The sequence below is a fragment of the Cupressus sempervirens genome, chromosome 11 (genome assembly GCF_028749045.1).
Source record: "Cupressus sempervirens isolate cs-2001-9-10 chromosome 11, ASM2874904v1, whole genome shotgun sequence".
Taxonomy (NCBI): Eukaryota; Viridiplantae; Streptophyta; class Pinopsida; order Cupressales; family Cupressaceae; genus Cupressus; species Cupressus sempervirens.
The window spans coordinates 586,284,119-586,295,587 of NC_143128.1; the positions used below are offsets into that span (position 1 = coordinate 586,284,119).

The 11,469-nt window shown below is 34.3% G+C and overlaps 1 long non-coding RNA gene and 1 other non-coding gene across 2 annotated transcripts; both read right to left on the reverse strand.

Moving 5' to 3' along the window:
* Positions 1 to 6,231: 6,231 nt before the first annotated feature.
* Positions 6,232 to 7,504, reverse strand: LOC149531014 (uncharacterized). The gene is made up of 2 exons (XR_016359064.1): positions 7,303 to 7,504; positions 6,232 to 6,574 (listed from the first exon to the last, which is right to left on the reverse strand). It is a non-coding gene; the product is annotated as an uncharacterized LOC149531014 (long non-coding RNA).
* Positions 7,092 to 7,225, reverse strand: LOC149531015 (small nucleolar RNA snoR77). Its single transcript, XR_016359290.1, has one exon. It is a non-coding gene; the product is annotated as a small nucleolar RNA snoR77 (small nucleolar RNA).
* Positions 7,505 to 11,469: the final 3,965 nt, after the last annotated feature.

Genomic DNA, 11,469 nt, shown 5'->3' on the forward strand with positions numbered 1-11,469 from the left:
TCTCAATGGTAAGAGAGGGGAGATAAATTCTTAAGTCCATATCCTAACCTTTGAACCCATTTGTCCTAGAAAATTAGGACATGTATCTGAGTTGATTACCTTCCAAATGCGTCGTATGACATTAATTCGTGATTATAATCATTTAGTTTGATCTTGTATGTGTTTTTCTATGATGGGTTTCTTGTATTTTGTTTTATAAGTCTTTGGTGATTTTTCTATTAACTAAGTCAAATTAAAAGATTAAATTAATGATTTAATTTAATGAAAAATTATTATGGTATTTTTAATATTTAATTATATTTAATTAATTAAAAAATTAATTAAATAAATAAAATTAAATTTGAAGATAAAAGTTATAAGTTTAAATTTAGAACGTGATGATATTTATTTAATTTAATAATAATATATTTAGAGTTCATTTTTAAATAAATGCTAAATACTATTACTAGCACTTGCACCCAAAGAAAGTGCAAGGGGTAAGCCGATAGAAGAAAAATTTTGAGTTTATAAAAGATGGTTATAATTTTTTGTGTTCAAAAGTATGCTTAAATAATGAAGACTCAATTTACTCTAGAGACACTTTGAGGTCTTGGACGGATTGAAATCATTTTGATTGCATTCACAATAGGTTGCTAGTAATTTGGTGCCCATTTGAGGTGAATATTTTTAAGCTTTTGGATAAGTTGTATTTGAAAATTTCTCTTTTTATATTATTTTTTGCAAGTTTTTGCTATCATTTTCAGGGCAATATCATCAAGTTTATCTTCTTTTCTTTCTTATAAGAAAAATTGATGAAATGTTAAGTGTGTTAAATTTTGTTCAAGAATTCCTCACTTGGAATTTGCAAAATTTATCTCTAATTCTATGTGTCATCCAAAAGAATGGAACCAATTAAATATAAAAATTTCCGTCCACTCCAAACATAATAAGGGAGTAGCTTTTGAATAAAATAAATTCTACACCCCACTAAAAGTGGCATCAAACATGGGGTTGGAAGTCTAGTTTATAATTATTATTTAAGTTCAACACACAAGGACTAAAAGCTCTCCTATAATGATGCTAAGAGTCATGCACAGTAAATATATTTAAAAAGGGAGATGTATGTTTTTATTTTTGAGATATATTAATCATTTCTCCGAGACATTAGTATATTTTCAGATACATCTGATTTTATATTTCTTATGGTAATTTTTCAAGTACCATCTCTAAAGTAAAACTTTTATATATATATATATATGTGGTACCAACTATACAAGTTTTCTGATGATGTACCAACTATATGACACCCAATTTCTTCATCTTACGCCTTCAAATTCATCTACATACTATTTTTCATGCAATAATATCTAAGAAGGGAGATCCAATTTATTCTCTGATAGGTGATGAATTCATTGTGTAGATCCCCTTTGCACCAAAATCTGTGAGCGGAGAGGCTTAAATTTGTCTTCTTTGACCATACCATTAATTCCACGACCCCCTGTACAGCAAGAATCCATGAGCACAGAAGCCCTATTTCAATGGTGGTGGGGAGGAGTGCGTTGCAGTTGAGAAACCCTTATATGCTGCGAGGCGAACTATGCAAATATGTGATAGGGCGGTGCCAAAAGTAGATTTTCAAAAATATTTCAATCTTTGTATTTATTGTGAAAGATTGCAATCTTATTGGCAAATCGATTTTGAGCAAATTTTGCATCGACTTAAAGATAGCAATCGAGTCTGTAGGATGTCAAATGTGATAGCTGTAATCTTCATTTATTTTTCGATAAGCAGTTATAAGGGGAGATTATAACAGTTAATGGTATGTGGTTTAAAAACAACATGTAATGAATGAAAAGTCACCTATAATAGTCTATCGGTAATAAATATTTTATCAATTAACGTTTCAAAAATAAATTTAAAAAAAAAACGTGAAAAGATATTAATTTATTAAAAGTTTAAAGATTGCATAAAGTGTGCATGAGTTTAAAATTTAATAAAGTAATTAAAAAAAGGAGTAAAGTGAATTAAATAAAATTATTTTATAATTCATTAAACGTGCATGGAAAAGATAGAGAAAAAATAAAGAAAAGTTAATAAAAATCTAATGAACAAGGAGTCTTCTCGGGTAACACACACACACACACACACACACATATATATAGGGGCATGACCTTACGTGGTCATGCCTCAACATGTACATACACTAGCACCGATTCACAATCATTTTAGTTAAACATAAACAATATTAATATAAGCCACAGGTATAAGTTAGACTCGATAACTATGACAAACTTAATACAATGCAAAGGGAGTCACCCGATAATATAATCAGAGTGAAGGAGATAGCGTTTCAATAACGATTTTAATAGCATCAGATTATAGCTTGTCATTATAATGATTATCGGCAAAGAATCACTTCTCAGATATAATTCATATTTAAACATCCAAATGTATAAGGTCATACAGATAAAACAATATCAAAAATACTACACTATTAAACTGATAGCAATTATATATATATATATATATATATATATATATATATATATATATATATATTACTAATTAAGACAGATGTTTCAATACTCTTAATTGTTAACCTTCTTAACATGTTTCAGCTTTGTTTTTATTTCTATTTCTAGTAGTTGTTTGTTAGGACGCTGAGAACTATGCTCCCCTCCGTTTCTGATTGTTGGTTCTGCCCAGTTGGACAGGTATAAACGTTTTCTCAATTTTTGGGATGAGGGTTTGGGGTTTCGCACCGTTATGCTAGTCATTTTTGCATATGGTGTCCGAACCTAAGTTTTATTGGATTTTCGAAGCTTTTGTGCCCTAAGACCAAATGGGCTTTATTTTCAAAGTTTTTGAGTTTTGAGGTTTTTACCTCGATTTGTGTGCCACCCAAATTTCTCAAGTTTTCTTGGCATGATGTTGGTCGTGGACTTGGATTATTCGTAGGATGTCAGTTAGACCATCGTTGCACTTTTATGTTGCATTGGGATGTGTTCCACATCTATCCTCTTGAGCTTGTATTCGATTGAGTGTTATTTTTCATGTGTTCTCATTTAGCCCTTGCGTTATGATCTTCGTGATGGTGGTGCGCCACACAGGAGCACGTCCATGTGCATTTGTCAGGCAACTTGCGAAGCTCGATCTCCCATTTGTATTTCGGTTGAGTTATGTTCATTTGGGGTTGGGTTGGGAATATGCATGCCTACAGGCACTCATCGTTGGATGAGCATGGGTTGGATAGGATAGCACCATGGAGGGGGCTCCTATCTCGCAGTCTGGTGATTGTTTTGCTAGAGGGTTGGCGTGAAGAAGTTTTAAACAAGTGATAATTAAATAAAATATTAGGTAATAAAACTAAGATAATAAAAGGATACAATGTGAGAGTCTTCCATTGAAAAGTTGAGTCTGCACGATACCGAGCTTGGGCTATTTGATGCCAAGTGATTCTTCATGTAGCGAGTCCCTACATAGTTATCCATTCAGTGTCAGACCAAGACCTATAGTACTTACATTATCTCATGATCTTGGTTTCAGTCATCTTATTGTCTGGCGTGAGTGTTAGCCATGGACGTTTGTTTTATGTGTGTTTGTAGTTGGATCATTATCTCCATCAATACAACAAGAGTGGACCTAAAGGTTTCACGTGGTTGGGAGGCATAGCTACCTTTACCACTGTTGGGGACCGGTGTGCAGAGATGGTCTATTATTCTAGTGCGACCGATACTTGATGTTACAGTTGGGAGTATGCTTCTTTGTGATTTATGCTTTCATTGGAATGCTTAGAAATCATGTTTAGATGATGTTAGTTATTTGACACATCCCTATATTATGATGTTTAGCATATGATTAGATGATGTGATTTATTTGATTGGAGTATCTATTACTTTATTGGTTAGCTTGTTAGATTTCCTTGCTCTTGTGATGTTATTGCATTTTAGTAATTACGCCCTCATAAGACAACTCCAACTATCTGGTTGGCAGTTTGGGATGTTCGCACGAGGGATGGCTAGGACCTTTGAGGTCTCGTGGTGCTATTATGGTTGGGAAGAACCGAACATGAGTACTGTTGTTTTCTTGTACATTGCGATGTTGCTTTCAGTACGTTCCCTTATACTGTTATGGTTTAGATGGTTAGTTGTATGTCATCTTTCTACTTTTGTGTTTGAGTCTCCAAGCCTCGACTTGTGGATCCACTACTCCCTAGTGTGGAGGTTCTAACTCTTTGTTTTATCCCTCTAAAGATTCTTGTAACTTTTCTTGCATTTTATGGGCAATAGTGTTCTAGCATTGGATGATACTTATAGAGTATTGCACGCCCAAAAAAGGAATGTCATGGAATACTGGAAAGTATCACACACCTTAAGGGAAAATGTCCTACAATACTAGAAAGGGGTTCAAGCCCCCAACTCCCTATGAGGTGATTGGGTCGTCGTTACATGGTAAGGTAAGAAACATTCATCGACTTGTGGAAGAGTAAAGAAAAAAAACTGAGAATAGAAGGTTGCACTATTATATCTAACGGGTGGACAGATGGAAGGAATAGGAAATAGAACACTCAACTTTATAGTTGCTTCAAGGGGCAGTTGGTATTTCTAAACTTAGTTGATGTCTCTGATTAAGTAAAAAATTGAAAACTTGTGTAATATGTTGGATGAGGTGTTAATACAAGTGGGAGTGGCTAATGCCATTTGGATTGTAACTGATAATGCATATGTGGCAGCCGGTAGACTTCTGATACCTTGTGTTGCCCATTGTCTTGACTTGCTTCTTGAGGATCTCAAGAAACTAAGCTAGGTGGAGGTGGTTGAAGATGGAAGGAATATTGTGAAATACGTCTACAATCATTAATGGGTTTTGAGTCTTACAAGAGAGCACACTAGTTGTAAAGATCTTGTATAAGCAAAGGTCACACACTTTGGTACTAATTTTCTAAACTTGAAAAAAGCATACTTGAGATATTGTCAGACCTCACACGCATAATTCTTGATAAGAAATAGTTAGAGAGTCCTTATGCCAAGAAACCTAAAGCAAAGAAGAAATAGTTAGTCCTTATGCCAAGAAACCTGAAGCAAAGAAGACTGTGAAGATTGTGTTTGATGCTAGCTTTGAAAAGCAAATGGAGAAGACCCTCAAAGTAAGTTTTCAAGTCTTAATTGATAATTTAGTATTTAATTTTGAAATATCTTCATTGGTTGATTTATGTATGTTTTATTATGTCGAGATGTCAAAACCATTGGTGAAGGTTCTACGAATTGCGGATGGGTATAAAAACTCCATGGAGTTTCTATACAAGGCCACGGATAGGGCAAAAGAAGTCGTTAACACTTGTATAGTTCAAATTAGACCAAATATAGACCCAAATGGAGCATCATTGATCATATGTGGAACAAACAACTCCACCAATGCATTCATAAAGCTGCCTACTTCTTGAAACCCAAGAAAAAATTCTCCAACATTTTTAAAAAAAATGTTGAGGTTCAAATTGACTTGGACACATGTATTTGAAGATTGGTTGCCGATACAGACCTATTCCTTGATGAGTTGCAAAACTACAAGAGGGAAGAGGGGCCAAGGTTTTCTTCTCCTGATTGCAAACATAGAAGATACACCTTGCAGCCAAGTAAAAAACGAAAAGTTGCAATACCATTTATTTCGTTTATTTTGTGAAGTTTATTGCAAGTCTTCCCTTGCACGAGAACAAGGTGAAAGGGCAAGCTTCATACGAAGCACTAGCCTTGGATGACATTGTTCCATATTTAGCAGGAATATGGCTAAAGAGGGCTCTTCCAGACTGACCAAAGCAAGAGGGCCTACAATCAAAATGGCCAACAATCCAGTTTATCATGCAGAATCAAAGCACATAAAAACTCAATTGGTCACCAATTGATAAGAGAGAAGGTTCAGATTCAAAGTAATAGAACTGCAATGTTTCAAGAAAAATGAGAGTATGCTGATGTACTCGCTATTCCATTTGAGAAAAAAATAGAAGTTCTTAATGCGTAGAGATGTGCTAGGAGTGCATCATTATTCGGTTGTTCTGGAGGAATAGTCTTAAAATAAATCACCGAATGATCATTTTTGTTTGAATAGAGTCTGTAAAGAACTGGCTCATCTGTTCACAGATCTAGATCTAGTTCTGTCAATAACACTAAATAAGCTGACAATTAGCTAGAGCCAGATGTTTGATTTATTCTAGTTATCTAGGAGAGCAGTTTATTTATAAATACGATTGCTATGCTGTTAATAATAGAGATATAATTCATTTATCTGCTCTACTTTATGCTCTGTATTTCATGCTGCTGTGTTCATTAATTCATACAAAAATAAATATTCCTAATCTTAAGTTACAGTTTATATATAAATACGTATTGGCTATGATGTTCATAATAGACATATAATTCGTTTATATGCTCTGCTTTATGGTCTGTATTTCATGCTGATGTGTTCATTAATTCATACAACAATAATTATTCCTAATTTCCACCCCCAGCGAGATAAGCCATTTCATCATCAGTTGTTTTACAGCAAATTTTCAGCTTAACAGTTCCGGAAAAAAAAATTGCAGAAGCTAGACCCCGGAGACCTGAAAAGTTACAGTTGAAGAAATGATTGTTATAGCTTACCTTAAACTCCGTGCATAAATCCGAGTAATGGACTCAATTTGCTTAAACAGAAAACGTAAATGATCTGAACAGGAGCACTAACAGTAAATCAACGGCAGAGAGAATGAAAACGACCTCTACTGACACTTCGACCTCTCATGTAATTTATTGATGATATATCGTGAGCTCATCAAGAGATTATTAAAGCAAGTAAGCGCACTCAGACGCTATCGATTACAAACTACACAAAATATAATTAATAACCCTAAATCATCTAGCTCTACTTCAAAAATCCAGATAACTCACTGAAATTGAAAGAACGCGAAAAATATAGTACAGATTAAAAGCATAAGAAAAATGAAAAATCTTTCAAATTTAAGGCCCTAAAATGTCTTTAACACAACAATACCAGATAAACAATACCCAAGAACAAATTCTCCGAATCATTATCGACCAAAACAATTGAGAGGTATCTGCCTTGTCACAGGCAGAAAAGTAAATGTCCTATTGCGTTACTTGACTCGCTTCATTAAAAGAAAGTTCCTTCTCAGCAAATCAGAAAAACAAAAGGAGATTAATTTCTGGACACATTAACACCATGAATGCAATCATATTTTGCAAACTGGCTGCCTGAAATTGTGCCCATTCTGAAATAAAATAAGGCACCAAATAAAACCAATTGAAATAGCTAGATCATACAGTACAGAACCTGATGTTTTCCGAACTGCAACATAAAATAAATAGTAGTTGAACGGGTTAGATGTTTGAAAGTCGAAACCCTAATTCCTCTTGCGCTTCCAAGTCCTAAAAACAAATTGGCTTCCAAACCCTAATAACCATGTTTCGGGACGGCGCGTTTGGAAACCCTAATCTATAACTAATTGGTGGCCTCAGTGTTGTATTTGTATTGCCGTTTTGTTTTTAAAGCTTTAAAATGCGAAAAAAACTCAATTGGTAAAATATAAAATAAATAATTACTATAGTGTTTACTTCAAGATTTTCTACTCCGCAAGTTAACTAATTCAATATTTTTGAAGTTGTATGCCTTATTTGATATGTTAGGTCAGATTTAATTTCCATTCTAATTAGGTTAGATATTAGATTACAATTAACTAATTCAACATTGTTGAAGTGTTTTGTCTTATTTAACATGTTAAGGCAGGTTTAATTTTTATTTCAATTAGGTCATGTTTAATCTAGATTCAATCTATCAATGTTGAGTTTAATTCAATTTCAGTTAATCAAGTTTTGAAAATAAAATATTGTTAGCAACTTGTGTACAAAAAAAATTCAAATTGACATAAAACTTTCAAACTTACATTGTATATTTAAGGACAAATTCCTTTGAAAATAATTAGATAGCATTCATTCTTAGAACATTAAGAGCATTTACATATCAAAGCATCCCTACATTACTAAAGCATTAAAGATATCCAAGATATTGGCACTTGAATTTTTTCACACAAACTGTGACAACAAGAATAGTACAAGACTCGACTTGGGCACAAGTTTATTACTTCAATTCTTACATACTAGACCCTTGAAATGTGGTGTTTTATTCTAGCTTACCTTCATGTCAATTGTTACATTAACAATAGAGAAATCGATATAGGTAATAATGAAAGACAAGATTATAGTGGAGGATAAGATCATAGTGGACAAGTTCAAATCACACCAAAAAAATCATGTTAATTTATTGAGCAAGGGTTAAATGCATCTAGTTCAAGGGTAGCACCCCAAAAATAAGTTTTTAATGATGGAGATAGTCCAAAACAACAACAATAGTTTGGTTTCATTGTTGCCATCAATAAAGAGTTGGGTTATTCAGAAGCTCTTATTATCATGTAGCAGTTATTTGTTATGTTGGTGACCTAGCACCTTTGTATTAGTCTAAGTACTAATTGGCATTCCCTTATTTTCTTACACCCCAAGCTGCCTCCTTCAGTACGATTGTAACCTTCTCTAGAGATTTGAAGCTTGACAAATGGATTGTAGTTCGCTCTTAATGCTTTAGAAAATATTACAATAAGCCTAAGTAGTCCCTCTTCAAAAAAAACCTACTAGAATTCCTCCTATGGTGTTTCAAAATCCATTATGATCTGTCAAGGTAAATCAATCTAACAGAAATTAGTGTCAAATAAATCTTACCCCATATCAATCCCTTCCTCCCTTTGTAGAATGATTCTTCCCGACCTTCTTCCACCCCCCATATAACTTCACTAAAACTAGTAATAATCAAACCCTTGATCCTCTCATCTAGGGTGATTTTACTAATCTAAAAGATAAAGCCATCAAGATGGGAAAAGCAATGATGAACCACAATCTTCGAAGGATTTGGGAGTGTCTTTCAAAGGTGATCTAGCTAAACCAACCCTTAACGTCCAAGGTAGCTTGGTGGAATACATTCAGTCCCAATGCCAGAAGTTCAAGCACTATGTAAGATGGATTGGTTTGGGTACTAAAGTTGAGGTCATTGCTACATGATAAAAAGCATCTTATGGTAATAAAGTTGGTGTTGCTATTTGTTGGCCATTTTGGCCCCCATTCAGCCCATCATTGATAACAAATCTGAGAGATCTTCAATGGGTTGGATTCTTTATGTGGGTTAACACACTTTTCAATTGGGTTAACATCTTGTGTTAACGTTGTTTCTTCATAAGCCGAGTTGGATCGATTCCTTCATGTGCCGAGCTAGTTCAGCTAGTTCATGTGCCGAGTTGGCTCATTTTTCCTTCATATGTCGAGTTGTGAGTTAACACACATTTTCTGCCAAGGATAACATTCTGCGTTAACCATTTTCACCATATCGGAGAATGACTTTTGCTATTTCGGAAGGCTTACCCTTTTGCTCTTTTTGGAATCTTGAAATCATTGCTACCTCTTCAACCAAACATTCAAGAAATGTGTTGACCAATAGTTTCATGCCATGTGGCAAATCTTTGGATATTTTATGAGTACATCTCAGCCGTCTGTGTGGTTAGGTAAAGATCTTGATCTACGGTTGGGTTTTATTCATCGGTTAGGGATTTTTTTGTAGCATCTGGGTCATCCATATTCAAATGAAGATCTACATCGATGGTTCACGCCTTTGGGGGCAAATCAAATTTATTCCACGTGGGTTAATTCTGTAATTTTTGTGATGAGTTAACTTGCGTGTTATCCCATCCCGTGTTTTTTGATAGCGGTGTAGATTTATTTGTCGTGGTCATGGCACATTACAAGGATTCATCTTTAATGCTAAACAACATTCTTTGGGCCTTGTTCCACACCATCTATGCATCTCTGTGCTCCTTTATTACATGTAATGATCAAATCTTTTGAATTTAATCTCTTACGGCTGGATGCATTTATTATAGTTCCTTCCTATCACTTCTACAACGGATTGATTTCAAGATCATATTTAGTTCTGATATTTATTTATTGCTACTCTCTACAACTTGACTCCACCTTTGGTTGGGGTTTGAACTTCAAGTTTGATCTAAGTTATGCCTGAGCTCTTTAAAAGGTTGTTGCAAATACTTTCTTTGGGTTCTTCTCTATTTGTGTTTTTTACAGCAGCATTATACTATGTAATTCCTTGCCTTCCATTAATGAAATAGTTTTCCTTCCTTACCTCTTCTTGCCATTTGTCAAACGTGCATGTACTGTGCCTTTTGGTGGGTGTTTCTTTCTAGTTTTCAAGGTTTGTATGTTGTGTCCAAACTATTGATGGTTGTTGTATATGTGAAGATGTTTTTCCTTTCAGCACTTCAACCGTTTCCAAACCTGCATGTGGATTCTTGGAGATAGAATAGAGTCGAGACTAGTGTATTCTGGACTTTTCATTGATATGTTGTGCATACATGGACAAAGTCATAACCATCATTCTATCTCAGTGCATCACCTCCCTTTCCCTTTCTGCATTTTAATTTAAGTTCTCTTTCTCCCTTTTCCTCTCAAGCAGTAGTCTAGGTGCACCCTAATTGTAAGGAAACCAACCTTCTCCGGAGATTCAACCTCAGAGAGTGCAAGTCCCACACTTGGAGGATGTTTGTAGTGTCTGCTCCTAGTTTACATTTTTGTTATTATTGCCGAACTCTTTTAGGCCAATTTTATGCTTGATTAATAGTAGTATTTTTTTGAGATGATTAGATATTGTTTCACATTCTGTTGATTATATGATGAGATCACTTGGTACTCTATATTGTATGTATGCATGATGATTATTACAGTGTCTTCAGTTATTGATGATGATTAGTTAGATGGATTATCATATGTGTTTTCTTATGGATACTTACCCCATACTGCATGTGTATAGTGTGCGTGTATGTTTTCTTTATGTATGGCATTTCTGATGTGGTTAGGAAAGAGAGTTCTAGTCACCCGCTAGTCGGGATATACACGATGCACCACTTCCTACCATTGTTTAACTTAGAATATTGTGTTTGTACATGCGTGGATTTTATGTGAGTTGCAAGTACCGGGTATCAACTTCTCTGAATTGTCAAGATGAGCGTACCCTATCGCATTATCTCAATGGTAAGAGAAGGGAGATAAATTGTTAAGTCCAAATCCTAAACCTTTAAGCCATTGTCTTAGAAAATTAGGACAAGTATCTGAGTTGACTACCCTCTGAATGCGTCGAATGACGTTAATTCGTGATTATAACCCTTTAGTTTGATCTTGTATGTGTTTCTCTATGATGGGTTTTCGTATTTTATTTTATGAGTCCTTGGTGATTCTTCTATTAATTAAGTCAAATTAAATTATTAAATTAATGATTTAATTTAATGGGAAATTATTATGATATTTTTATTTTATTTTTTTGATCGATAAAACGGCCAAGGCCATTATGGTATATTCATAAAAATTAAAACAATTACAATAGTGTTCCTCC